At 40.7% G+C, this 14,544-nt stretch overlaps 1 long non-coding RNA gene across 1 annotated transcript; it reads left to right on the forward strand.

The window, feature by feature from the left end:
- Nucleotides 1-2,012: 2,012 nt before the first annotated feature.
- Nucleotides 2,013-11,587, forward strand: LOC101176193. The gene is made up of 3 exons (XR_004033382.1): nt 2,013-2,768; nt 7,171-7,250; nt 11,459-11,587. It is a non-coding gene; the product is annotated as an uncharacterized LOC101176193 (long non-coding RNA).
- The last annotated feature ends 2,957 nt before the right edge of the window (nt 11,588-14,544 follow it).

Here is a 14,544-nt window from a genome sequence, read left to right on the forward strand (position 1 = left end):
TGTCTCTGTATGATCAAAACTTGTCCATGATCCTGCTGATAGCCTATTTATTCTGAAATTTAAAAAGGTAACATTCCAGTACAGTCTAATGTTTGGCCAAGTTTTACAAAATTCATTATAATATGGCTGGAGGGGTTACTATGTCCTAGCCAGGGAAGGCCTAAGTTTTATCAGGGCAGTGGTCCCCAGACAAAAAGAAAACTGTGAAAAAGAGACCTCTCATCCACTCATAGATAATAATCCCTGGCAACGTTATAATGATTTCACCTGTAGAAATACAATGGGTCTGTGATTTCTACTTTGATTAATAAAAAAAAAAAAACAAAAACCCAGGGTAATCTCAGTGCTTTGGGAGGCTGAGGCAGGAGGAACACTTGAGGCCACAAGTTTGAGACCAGCCTGGGCAACATAGGAAGACCCTGTCAATACAAAAAAAATTAAAAACTTAGCTAGGCATGGTGGCTTATGCCTGTAATTTCAGCCACTCAGGAGGCTGAGGTGGGAGGATTGCTTGAGCTCGAGAGTTTGAGGCTACAGTGAGCTATGATCATGCCACTGCACTCCAGCCTGGGTGACAGAGCAAGACTCTGACCCCTCCCTACCGCCCCCCGCCGACCAAAAAGAATCCCAGTGGCAAATTCAAAGGCAAATTAATTGCACTGGTGAATCCAGGACTATGGCATGTGAAAAGAGTTTAAACAGCCAGGAGAAGCAAAGTTTGTTGTATACTGGATTTTGAAACCGAATAAACACGGACGCACACACAATTTTTGAATGTAAAATTAATACATGTTGATTGTAGAGAAAAAAAATCACTCGTAAGCCTACCGCTGAGAAAGCATGTGTGTTTTGGCTGCCTAAGATTGATTTCTGCCTTCATGTGGAAGTAAGCTTTAAAGGCTCTGTGTTAGGGCATAGTCTAGAAACATGGGGCTCCATGGGCACCAGGAAAACTTACAAAGGTAAGAGATGGAACTGGGAGGGTTCAAGCTACCAGTTCCATCTCTCCATGTTTTAGAGAATTGGGGCACTAAGTCAGCCAGGTAAGGTCAGGTCAGAGGAGGGCCCGGATGAAGCGTGAGACACAGAGGGAGAGTGCATGAATGGAGACCTTGGGTAGCACCAATGTGTAGTGGCAGAGGTGGGGTGGATGTGGCTGATGTCAGGGAGAGAATGGGAAGCATGCACAGGGCTCGGTCCTATACATACATTGAAAATCCTTTAGCCTTTCAAAGACTATTAACCCAAATCACCTTTCTTGCTTACTCCAGAGGCCTCAGCCTCTGATATAATTGCTAAGTATCTGCCGTGTTAAAAATAAACATTTGAGAATCAAGGGTGATTTTTCTCTTTTCTTTTGAATTGTAATTGCGATGTACTCATGGCCTGCCATGACGTGAGGTCTGGCTTAGATTAGCCCCTGGCTGAGAGACCCATGCTAATTTAGTGCCTGCAATTATGCCTGCCTCTAATCGTGTTCTGCTCTTTGTAGGATGTGCCCTTTGCAATAGAAGCAACGGTTATGCTGGGTCATCTATACTTTCTTGCTCCAGGCCCCTTGTGACACACATTGGTGAGACAACTGGCCAGGATTAGGGGTATGATCTGTGACCCTGAAACAGAGTGAAATTGATTGGTAATGAGGGTGAGGGGGGTGATCCTATGAAAATTATAAGCACCATAAGTATTCTAATATCTGACCCCTCACTGCCATGGATGTGCACCTGCCTCCCAGCCATAAAAATGCTTCCAGTAAAAGAATCAAAAACGAAAACATGCAGAAAAACTTTTATGTATCAGTGCATTTGTCTGAGGTGTCATCCAGCCGTAGCTTCAGAGTAGGGGTGTACATGTCAATTGAGAATGATCAGCCTTTGCTTTCTGGCTGGCAAAGGGGAAACAAGCTGCATAGTTTAGTGCTGGCAAAATAAACCACTATGCAATTATAAACGAGTGGGTGGGTGAGTCGAAAGATGGGTGGATGGGTGAGTGGGTGGGTCCCCTTCCTGATGTATAAAAACAGAACTCCTAGGTTTGGGGTTCATGTTACAATTGGACTCCAGGAAAACAGACTATACATTCAAAATCTAAACCAGTTTTAAAATATAAATTAAAAAGTATTTTCCTTCTAGCACATTTAGATATTATTACTTACTAAGAGAAAGAAGAACAGGCTACATGCCATCTTCGATAGCTCCCTCATGCTCCTAGATTCACAGATGATACCAGGGAAGCCACTGCTTGCCTCTGTGCCTTTGGGGAGGCGGGGGTTGTAGTGGGAAGTCTGAAAGCTCACCATCACGGAGCTCCAACTCCTTCTTCCTGAGATGGGGTACTTGGCTGTGAAGCCGCAGGAGGCTGGAGGGGTGGAGGCTGGGGGCAGGAAGAGGAGGAAGTGAGGAAGGGAGCGATGCCCGGGAGGGCTCTGGGAGAGTAACCAATTCCTTCACTGGGGGCAGGCGGGAGTCTCCAGGGTCACTACGGGGCAACCTGTGAAGGGAAGGGAGGAAAGGGATTTCCGGAAGTCTCCCGCTCTCCCTCCTGCCTGCTTCCCTCCTTCCCCTAGCGGTTGATTGCGAGGAGCAGCGGAAGGAAGGATGTATCAAACCGAAAGAAGAAAGAACCCCTGCCAGTCGCCCCCATGACATCCGACTCTGAACGGCAGCGATCTAGAGGCTGAGGCGTGTTGCAGATTAACAGCAGCGAGGGCAGGAGGCAAATCAGATGCTGCAGGAGCTGACTGTTTTCTTTAGCCATGAGAGCTCACTGTAAGCACAGGTTGCATATCAAAGGCAATGGGAATCAGTCTGTGGCAATATTACATCAGGTCCTGGACTGGTGGTGGTGTTGGTTGGGGGGGTGGGCGGTGGGGTCCAAATCCTAAAAGATGTCAGTCAAACACCAGCTGAGCTTCTAGACCTCCTTCTGTGGCCCTTCTTCTGACCAAGTATGCAAATAATAATACAGTCAGGCTCTATCTCCTGCAATTAGCACAGGGGAGGGCTGAGTAACTGGGAGGACTTATGTTGTAAGGCTTTGAAGTGTAACTTTTGTTTTGTTTTGCTTGCTTTCCCCCTGCATAGAAATTTCCCCTAAGGGAAGGGTGGGTCTAAACTACCTTTAAAATGAGTTTTCACTCCCTGAACAAGGCTTGTAAAAGCTTGAGAGAAAATGCCAGGAGAAAGCACGGAAACTTTCTGGGGATAAACTATGGGCCTCCACCTTTGCACATAATCAGGGGACAGCCACCAACCCCAGTAGCTGCATGCTTTCTTCCACCTTCATCTACCTGAGCAAAACTTTGAGGACATGTTTATGCTGAATCTCCAGAGAGGGCAAGAGAAGCCCAGCTTGGGGGAAATGGCTGGACCTGGATTACTTAGGATAAAAATAGATCAATTTATGGTAGGACTATCTATTTATGTCTGCACATTCATCAGGTTTGCCTAGGAAAGGAGACTGAGAAAATGTGTTGAAATTGGGCATTTCTGATGTCTATCCTATTCTCTGCCTTGGTTGATAACACTTTCTCCAGTCCCCAGATCTCATTTTAGGAAATGAGACTTGTTATCAGGCGTCCTAGAGCCTCCATATTTTTCTGAGTCTTTCTGTGTCTGCAGGCACCATTGATGTTGTTATGTTGTTACTATTGCTTGTTTTCCTCTTATATTTTCTGTGAAAATGCTTAGGAGCTTTTAAGAACTGGTGGCCACCAGAGAGGTTAAACATTATAAACAATATAAAGCAAAGGAATCTTAGTGTGCTGTCTTTGGGGTGTGTCATTGCTGTACAGCTTCTCTTTTTTTCCTAAAAAACCCTAATCATCTGTGGTGGGAGGGGTTGGAGGTGAAGGGATGGCTAGTTGAGGTGGGGGCAATTTGTGCTATACCTGTCTCTGACAGTCTTTTAATTTTTCATTCGTCTATGCAAATTTATTGTAAAAGAGGTATGGCTTTTTCATTCATTCACTCATTGACTTAGTCATTCAACAAACATATATCCAGCACGTCTTGAGCAGGACAAGGCTGAACACTGTTTTTAAAAGGTATGTTTCTGTAAAGATGCACTCTTTCCTGACCACCAGACCCTGCCAGACCTTTGAGAGAGTGTCTCTGAGAAAGAATGAGCAAGGGAAAATATCCCATTGGAAGGGAACTCTCGTGTCCTCACGCCTCCTGAGATAGAGGTGATTAAGGGCGTCTTCTAAAGTACTGAGAACTGTAAGGTCTCCTTAAGGGGGTGAGGGATATGACTTTTGAAAATAATAGTAAAAACAGTTTATCTGGGGATGGTTTATGAGAGTTCACAGAATCCTTTCATGTGCAATACTAGAATGAGCGTTGGGTTGAAGATTAGGCAGACATGCTCCCAATGATACTTTTGAAGCACTGAACACATGGTGTGTTTCACCAAGAAGTTAGCAATTGTTCACAGTTGTAGTATCTGTGACACATGTCCCAAATGATCAGATTAGCTAACGTGACCAAAGAGGAGAGGCTTGACATCTTTGTCACTTGGTTCCATCTCCTTATTTTGTCACTCACCTAGTGTGTGTATGGTCATCCGTTCACAAAACAAAACAGAGATGAAAAATCAACTTAAAAAACCAGGGCTGGGCACGGTGACTCACGCCTGTAAACCCAGCACTTTGGGAGGCCGAGGCAGGCGGATCACGATGTCAGGAGATGGAGACCATCCTGGCTAACATGGTGAAACCCCGTCTCTAGTAAAAATACAAAAAATCAGCTGGGCGTGGTGGCAGGTGCCTGTAGTCCCAGATACTCGGGAGGCTGGGGCAGAAGTATCGCCTGAACACGGAAGGTGGAGGTTGCAGTGAGCCAAGATTGTGCCACTGCACTCCAGCCTGGGCAACAAAGTGAGACAGTCTCAAATATATATATATATATATATATATATATATATATATATATATATATATACACGTATATATATACGTATATATGTATATATACACATATATATATACACATATATATATACATATATATATACATGTGTATATATACATATATATATATAGTGATAATTTTAGGGAACAAGTCTAATTTCAGGATTTTGGGTTGCTTCTGTTCCTCTGGGTGTTTTCTTGGACCCAGAGTCAACATTTAAAAGAAAAGAAAACAAAACAAAACAAAAACACCTACTGGTTCTCAAGTTTTGACCCTTGTGTCATTTATCATCAGAAGTCATGGGATGCACAATTATAGGACCCAGGACTGAGTTAATCTTTGAGGGATAAATTGTGGCACATTCTGTTTTTGAGGGCTTTTCCAAATCTAAATATCTTTGTCAGTGATTTATGATCTTCTGTGATTGTTTATTTAGTTTCCTTGGTCAAAAAAAAAAAAAAAGGCAGCTTTTAGGGTCAGCCTTCAGTGAACAGCGGCTGGACATCTCAACAGCCTCAGCCCAGCCTTGGGCTTCTGCTGAGATGCAAGCATAAAGACCAGGAATGTGATCTATCCCCAGCCAGATGGTCAATAGCTGGAAATACTATTCCCTCCATGGTAACTACAATCTAGGGGAGGTTGAGAGGGAGGATTAGCAAACCTGGTTGATCTGAATGGATTTCCAGTCCACGTTCAAGCATTTTGGGTTTGAGAAAACCCCCAACACTTCGAGCCCCGGGCATTTTTTCCATTAATATTTTAAATTGATGTTCATGTCAAGGGAAATTTAATACATAGGTTTCTGATTCATTTACACTTAACTCATCAAAATATTGTTCTGTAAGAGGTGATTGGTGTCCAAGAAATCTTAAGAGCCTTTTTATAAGCTTTTAAACTTCTTTTAAACGTTAAGAAACAGAAGTTGCAGTCTCCCCAATGTAAACAGGAGTGAATCCCTGGTTGAAGGGGAGGGAAGGCAGGAGGGTGGAGAGAGTAGATATAAGGCGCCAAGACACACTGACCTCAGTCCTTGAGGGACAAGAAAGTGGAGCCCAGGACTTTCCAGTCCCCACCTAGTGATCAACGTCTCACCCACGGTCAGGGGAGCAACTGGTGGTTCTACTTTTTTGAATTCTGAAGGCAGAGGCAAGCTTTTTTTAGGGGTCCTGCTGTTGGCAGAGAAAGCTCCCAAGAGTTCTGCAGAGAAGAAGGCTATAGACTCCAAAATTTTACTTCCAGGCAAGGCCTCCCCCCACCCTCTTTTTCCCCTTCAAAGAAAGTGCTCATAATGTATCCTTTCATTTATAATTTTATGAAGGTCTCAATTGAACATGTAAAGAAAGTGGAAAAATTCTAAGTTGCCATGGATGTTTGGCATTTTTCCTACTATACTAAAATCTACTTTCTGCCCCAAACAAAATGGTTTCAGAGATTCCAACAAAAGGGGGTGGAAGACAGTGAGGGCAGAGGTCTGGAATCAGAGTCTTCATGAAATATATTTGTATGTTAATTATTTGAATATGATCGACTTCTGTTTCACCCTATTTCACTTGGCTTCCTGTGGTATAAAATACAGCTCCTTTGCATTTCATAAAGCTTGTAACTTCTGTAAATGAACACTCACATGTTTTATCTTGTTTTACTCATGCTTCTACAAAATGATAAATGTAGCAGAATTCAGCATCTATTGCTTAGGTTTGTTTATTTGTTATATATTGTTTTTATTTTTCCTCTTTTGTTTTCTTAAAAGAGGGAAAGCTTGAGAATAAATCAGCAATGATAAAAATTTTGTTCTGTTTTTGGGGTTTTAAAAAATTCTCATAATTTCAAGAAAATACAGAAAGCATTCATATTCAGAAAAGGAGCCAAGGAAAAATGTTAGACACCACTTCAGATTTATCCAATATAATATTTACAAAGTGGTGGCTTTTTTCTTGGTGTAAGTTTTAATCTGTTGGTATTAGCAATATCTGCTTTTCTCCTGCCTTGCTTTACACAGATTCTTGATTTTCTAAAAACTGATGTTTTACTCAAACTGAGGTAGGTTCTTTCCTACTGTCTTACATGACTTCGGGTGCACAGACCAAGATTATTTATACACTGTAGAAGTCGATGGTACTAAATCCACTCAAGAAGTAAGAGAAGTCAGAGGCTAAGTCATGAAAAACCTTTGTCAAAAGACTGTAGGGTGAATGTGGTTTTTGCATCCAATGCTTTACCTGTGGGTCTAATATAGATTCTGTGCATTCATCTTCTGCAGGGACGATTTCAGCAGAGCCTCTTAAGACACATGTTCTGGAATGCAGTCAAATGCGTGCTGCTGTACGACCAGCCTATTTGGTAAGGAATGCCCAAAACTTCTGTCTTGTCAGATTTAGATGTGGAGATTTTTTTGAGGAAATTGCATATAGAAATTCTTCCCTGAGTTCTGATAGGAATATGAAAAACATGCTTCTGAAAAACAGGGTAGATGTCTGAGTACTTTGAGACACTCATCTACTACTATTGTTGAAGTGTTTCTTTTTTAGAATAAAATTTTAAATAGTATTACTGTTACCCTAATTATACTATTGTTTATTTCACGGTTAAATTCTTTGCGTCTTTTTTTTTCTTTTGAGAAAAAGCTAATGTGACATATATCTTCATAACTGCTATTGCCTTTTTAAAAATCTCTTTTTAGGCTGGGCGCGGTGGCTCACGCTTGTAATCCCAGCACTTTGGGAGGCCGAGGCGGGCGGATCACGAGGTCAGGAGATCGAGACCCCGGTGAAACCCCGTCTCTACTAAAAATACAAAAAATTAGCCAGGCGTGGTGGCGGGCGCCTGTAGTCCCAGCTACTCGGAGAGGCTGAGGCAGGAGAATGGCGTGAACCCGGGAGGCGGAGCTTGCAGTGAGCCGAGATCGCGCCACTGCACTCCAGCCTGGGCGACAGAGCGAGACTCCGTCTCAAAAAAGAAAAAAAATCTCTTTTTAAATGATGAATTTTACAACATCCCTGAAAGCTTAGGTTTGAGGTGTGTGCCTCTTACTAACATGAGGTATCAGTGCTGATCTGTAATGTTGCTTTTGTGCTACTTGAATTATCAGTTGGCAAAGGAAATTCTTGTCCATGGAGGATAGGGTTACACATATTTTTAGCAAGGTTTTAAATTTTTTTCTCTGTTGAGTTAAAATTATGTAAAAAGAAAAATCAACTGATGTTAATAATGCTGACACCTATTAAATAACCACTTTGGTTTTGTGATCATTCCATTTAACTGTCACAATTGCCCCAATTCATAGTTGAGAAAACTGTGAGTTTAAAAAGTCATGTGATGCAGATATTGACTAGATAAACCAGTACGGCTCCTTGCAGTGCTGGGTAACTTAAGCATGTTGGCTGGATGATCTCTTTGTGATGATGTTTGTGTTAACAGCCCAGCATTAGAATGGGGACTTAATTGACAAACAGAACTGTTTACATTTTCTTTGACGTAATATGTTTTAAGTTAGAAGAATAATTTTTATACCCAAAGCCACATTTTCTCATGTTAATTGTATAGGTATATTTCTAGTTATTATTTGTTCATTGATACACTCACTTAATGAATGCTGACTCTTAGCTGAATAAGGCTGGAATAGGCAAGGCACCTGGCTTTGAGTATATAATCAAATAGGGGAAGTGATACAGAAATAATTAGAAAATCATGTAAGAAGGTCTAATACAAGTATTTTACAAAACAACTAGCCTTATCATATAACTTTCAACCTGAACATGACTTTATAGTTAGGAAACCATTTTACCAAGAATGCAGGAAGTTAAGCCTTCATAATATTTACAAACACTCCAGTTAACTTGTTTTCTGCCCTGTAAATATCACCTCAAGTATTTGGTTTTGCCACAAAACATTAGATAAGCCCAATTTAAACTGTGGTTCCTAATTCTGGAAATTCTGCAAATGCTACTAAAAGATAAGCTTCATTTTCAGTTCCCTCATGGCTGTTAGTCACCAGAAGAAGGGAGAGTCAATTTCCAACTTATTTCCAATGTTAAAACCTTTATTTTGAACATTGTTTTTCATTCTAGCTACCTCTTTGCAATGGTGGGAGACCCTTCCCTAAATTGCCCTCTTCTTTATGGACTGTTAAACTAGCAGAAAGCACTAATTAAATGATCATTAGCTTGAGGATGATTGATTACACTTAGATTTACATGTTGCCTTTTATGTTCAAAGAACTACTTAAGCATCAACTAATTAATCTGCAAGTGAAGAATACTTCCAGCATTACTCTATAATTAGACAATCTCAGGAGGAAACAAGAGGATTTCAAAGGGGAGTCAGATGGTTTTGCAGACTGCTACATCATTTATTTTTTTCTTCACTCAGGTAAAATGGCCAGACCTGAATCCAGTTGCCAACTCATTATTCTTATTTACAAATAAGTTCATTTTTAAAAGGCCAAAGTTGTATAACAGATGAGGAGTTGGAAATAAAAACAAATGAATAACTGAAAGTATTGCCTTTCATCTCAGCTGTTTGGGTGATTTTTAACACTTTATTCTCCGTAAAGAGTGCAATTAAGCAAGTCTGTTTCATGACATGTCATAGACTGTCCTTTCTCTCTTTTCTTTCCCAGCATACTCTTACTTGCAAGTTATTGCTATATATGTGTGTGTTTGTAGGTAGATAGAGAATTAATACTTCTTTTGGGCTTTGGTTTCCTAGGTAGTAAGAATTTGAGATAGGACAGATCCAAAATATATATGATGGGGCTGACAAACAGAATTTTATAAATATTTTTGGGAAGCAAATATTTGTGACCATAAGAATGATTGATTGATAGAATGTTTGGAATCTGTTTGCTGTAATGATGCATTCATCGAAGTAGAATACATCTTTATAAATTCATCCCAAAATTATATTTAAAACCGTAATGACTTTTGCACCAACCTAATACACAAAGGAAGGACCTTGAATAGTAATAAAAGACAATTGTTTTACTCAGGCATCTCATCTGTATGTATGGGTCGGTAGGCCAGCTCTGACCTATACATACAGATTAGGTATGATATTAAAATGATACTAAAATGTCAAGCCTCTCTTGGTCAGATGGCTGTTTATCAAACTTTCCTTGAAGCATAAGCAGTCTTCTCAGCTTTACAAAATAGAGGGATGTAGCAATAAGCAAATTCACTTCAAGTTTCTGTTTTTGATTGGTTTCAGATGAGCTTGTATCGAATGCTAAATTTTCCCTAATTCAGCAACTAGCTTGTATATGAAAATTAAGTGTTTGTGGGGGAAACTGCACCATTTATTTTTTTGAAAACTTATAGCTATGCATTGATTTGTATTAGCTTCTCTCCCCTACTTCATCACAGTAAATTAAGGTGATGATCTGTTTTTAGGTTAGAATTTGCTAAGTGAGTGTCTTTGGGAGCTGTCACTTAATTTTCTCACTAGGAGTATGCAGTTTCCAACCTGTCAAGGACAGCCTAGATTTACCATGCCACACAGGCATTCTGATACGAAATGCAAAAAGTTGGGATTGTTAGAAGAGCTAGAAAGCACAGATTGCACTCAGTTGGACAAAGATAAACAGAAAGCATGCTTTTTTATGAAATTGGAGATTAAATGAGTTGATGGAATCAAGCCTAGACAGCCACATAAGCCAGAGTGGAAAATTATAGACTAAAACGCATCTGATACTGAAGAGAATGACTCTCTCCAAAAGCCCTCACTTTTTATTTCATTCAAGGAGTCTTTATAAGCTCAGCAAGCCCTAAGATTTTAACAAGAAAAACAAAAGCCTCCAAACAGCATGGCTTTCATCCAGTGCTTTTGTGATTTACAAATGACCAGATTTAAAACTTTAATCATCTCACACCTAGGGATTTTTTGGATTTGCTTTAGTTTGTAAGGCATGTCCACAGACAAAATGACTCACAAAAAAACAGAATCAGCCTAAACCCCCAATTGGCCCTATTCCTCTGTCAAATCAAGACAGTCAATTTTGCCCTGGGATTTCAGAGTGTCCCCAAGTGGCCCTTATATTGACGCAATGTTCATCTTGCAGCTATAATCACTGGTTTCTTTTGAAGTGTACTTAAGCTCTTGCTTAAGTAAATCCATTCATGGACAATTATTTAAGAGATTGGAAAATTCTTTGTTCACGTGAAACCTTTCTTCCTGAGCTTCCTTATAACTTGAGATGATGACTTATTTGGTCAACTCAATGCCGTGGTTCCCACTCTGTGAGCCTGTTTTATAGGGGCAGTATAACAGGTGATGTGAAGCCTTGATACACATTTGAAAGGTATGTGGAAGCTAAGAAAGTGCCCTTTGAGAATCCCTGGTCACTTCTGAAATTGTAATTCCTAGGAAGTCACTGGAGCTAAGTGAGTCACTTCTTTTTAGAGGGAAACAGAAAAAGAAAATAATAAGACTATGAAGATCAGGTCTTGATCCTTTCAAAGTTGCTAATGCTAATGTCATTGTTCTTTTTTTTTTCTTCCAAAGATAGAATGACACTAGTTAGAAAAATAAAAGTCTGTTATTTAACATTTCAGATTATGCCTCCAAATCCTATGGAAGTATAACAGCCATAGAACAGACAAACACCAACAGCATCAACAACAGAGAAACTCAGTCCAGGAGGATATGAAACCCTTTGTAATAAAGAAAGCAACAGCCATGAACATTTGTGTACATGTGTCTTTATGGTAGAATGATTTCTGTTCCTTTGAGTATATACCCAGCAATGAGATTGCTGGGTCGAATGGTTCTGTTTTTAGCTCTTTGGGGAATCATTACACTGCTTTCCACAACGGTTGAACTAATTTACACTCCCGCCAACAATGTGTAAGTGTTCCTTTTTCTCTGCAACCTGCCAGCATGTTTTTTTTTTTAACTTTTTTATAATAGCCATTTTGACTTGTGTGAGATGGTATCTCATTATGGTTTAGATTTGCATTTATCTCATGATCAGTGATGCTGAGCATTTTTTTGGTATGCTTGTTGGCTGCATGTATACCTTCTTTTGAAAAATGTCTGTTCATTTCATTTGAAAAGTTTCACTTCATTTCCTTTGCCCACTGCAGCACTATTCACAATAGCAAAGATAGGGAATCAACCTAAATATCCATCAATGACAAATTGGATAAGGAAAGTGTGGTACATATACACCATGGAATGCTATACAACCATAAAAAAGAATAAGATCGTGTTTTTTGTGGGAACATGGATGGAACTGGAGGCTATTATCCTTGGTAAACTAACACAGGAACAGAAAACCAAATACTGCATGTTATCACTTATAAGTGGGAGAAAAATGAGGAGAACTCATGAACACAAAGAAGGGAACAACAGACACTGGGGTCTACTCGAGGGTGGAAGGTGGGAGAAGAGCAGAAAAAATAACTATTGAGTACTAGGCTTAGTACCTGGGTGATGAAATGATCTGTACATCAGACTTCTGTGACACAAATTTACCTATCCTGCATATGTACCCTTTAACCTAAAAGTTTAAAAAAAAAGAGAAAGCAACAGCTAACTTCACCCAATCACTGATGTGCTACAACTTTCTCCCATAGGAACATGCTCTCCCTAGCTAGTAGCTTATAGTGATTTAAAAGCACAGGTTGAAAAATCCCTACTGGCCTGTCCAGCCTTGGGACTCCTCTGACTTCAGTTCTTTCATTTGCAAAATGGAATTGAGCACCTTCCTTGTGGAGGGTGACCAGCAGTCCCAGCTTGCCCAGGACACTCGGTTATAGCCAGTGATATGGTTTGGCTGTGTCTCCACCCAAACCTCACCTTAAATTGTAATAATCCCCACATGTCAAGGGTGGGGCCAGGTGGAGATGATTGAATCATGGGGGTGGTTTTCCCCATACTGTTCTTGTAGTAGTGAATAAGTCTCACGAGATCTGATGGCTTTATAAATGGGATTTCCCCGGCACAATCTCTCTTGCCTGCCACCATGTAAGATGTGACTTTGCTCCTTTTTTGCCTTCCACCATGATTGTGAGACCTCCCCAGCCACGTGGAACTGTGAGTCCATTACACCTCTTTTTCTTTATAAATTACCCAGTCTCGGGTATTTCGTTATTAGCAGCATGAGAACACATGAATACAACCAAGTTCCAGGGAACCCATCAGTGTTGAGCAAACTGATACATTTTGTCACCCTCTATGAGAAACAAATGAGAAAATGTGTGCAATATATATAACACAGTGCCTGGCAGGTAAGAAAAGCTCAATTTATGTTAGCTATTATTAAATGGATTGGAGGGGGTCAAACTTGGTCTTCTTCTCCCCCCAACATACGCATTTTATAAAATAAGAAGGAAACACAGCTTTCCATGACCAGATGTCAGATTGGGTCACGATCTTCCTGATGACCCCGAGGGACTTGGAGCAGTGTGTCATCCATCCAGGGTAGAGTGTGTGGAGTGAAGACAGGATGGGAATTGAACAGCCACATGAACAATGGCATTTTTTCTCATTTTCTCTGTGTTATGCTGATGTGGATTTCATCTCAGCCCAATTCTTCCTATGGATATTTTCAGTCCTAAGCTTCTGAGGTCCTACATTTTTAACTTTATAAGGTTGGTGCAAAAGTAATCACGGTTGCCATTAAAAGTAACAGTGGCCAGGTGCGGTGGCTCATGCCTGTAATCCCAGCACTTTGAGAGACCGAGGTGGGCAGATCATGAGGTCAGGAGATCAAGACCATCCTGGCTAACATGGTGAAACCCCATCTCTACTAAAAATACGAAATATTAGCCAGGTGTTGTGGCGGGTGCCTGTAGTCCCAGCTACTTGGGAGGCTGAGGCAGGAGAATCACTTGAACCTGGGAGGCGGAGGTTGCAGTGAGCCGAGATCACACCACTGCATTTCAGCCTGGGTGACAGAGTGAGAATCCGTCTCAAAAAAAAAAAAAAAAAAAAGGTAATGGCAAAACCCACAGTTTTGTAGCAACCCAATACCTTTCTTTATCATCAAAATAGCCAACACATGCTCGACCCTTTCTATGTCACAGGTGATCTTTAATCACTTTTAGATTTTTACATGTGTTAACTCATTAAAACTAACAGCAACCCATGAAGTAGCAACTGTTGTTTTCCCCATTTTGCAGATGAGGCCACACAGACACAGAGATGGAGAAACTTCCCCAGGGTTTAAGAGTTTAGTTGTCAGGAGACAAGATGCAAATCAAGGTGGGCTGACCTCCTTCAGTCTTACTTTCCTCACCTGTAAAATGGCCCAATACGAACTGCTCACCTTGTTTGTAGGGCTGTTGAAAGAATCAGATGATTTGGTGTATGGGAAAACACGTTGTTAGTTTTCAGGTATTAGGCAATTATGCCCTCATTATTTTTTCATCACACTTTTATTTGCTCACTCTTGCTGTATAGTCTGAAATGACAAACATTTTGAGAGATAATGGGACTGCCCCGACGAGGTAGATCCTTTCTGTAATCAGGGACACAAAGCCTTATTTCTTTGAAATCCTCCCCTTGGGGATGAAACTTAGAGCAAAGAATTGTCCCAAACTTAGGTCAGCGATGGCCCCACCTTTCCCCCTCTTTCAAATAGCTCTTGTTGCTATGAGATGAAAAACACAAAATGAGGTCCCCGGCATCACCTTTG

This window comes from Nomascus leucogenys, chromosome 14, assembly GCF_006542625.1.
Source record: "Nomascus leucogenys isolate Asia chromosome 14, Asia_NLE_v1, whole genome shotgun sequence".
In the NCBI taxonomy this organism is placed as follows: Eukaryota; Metazoa; Chordata; class Mammalia; order Primates; family Hylobatidae; genus Nomascus; species Nomascus leucogenys.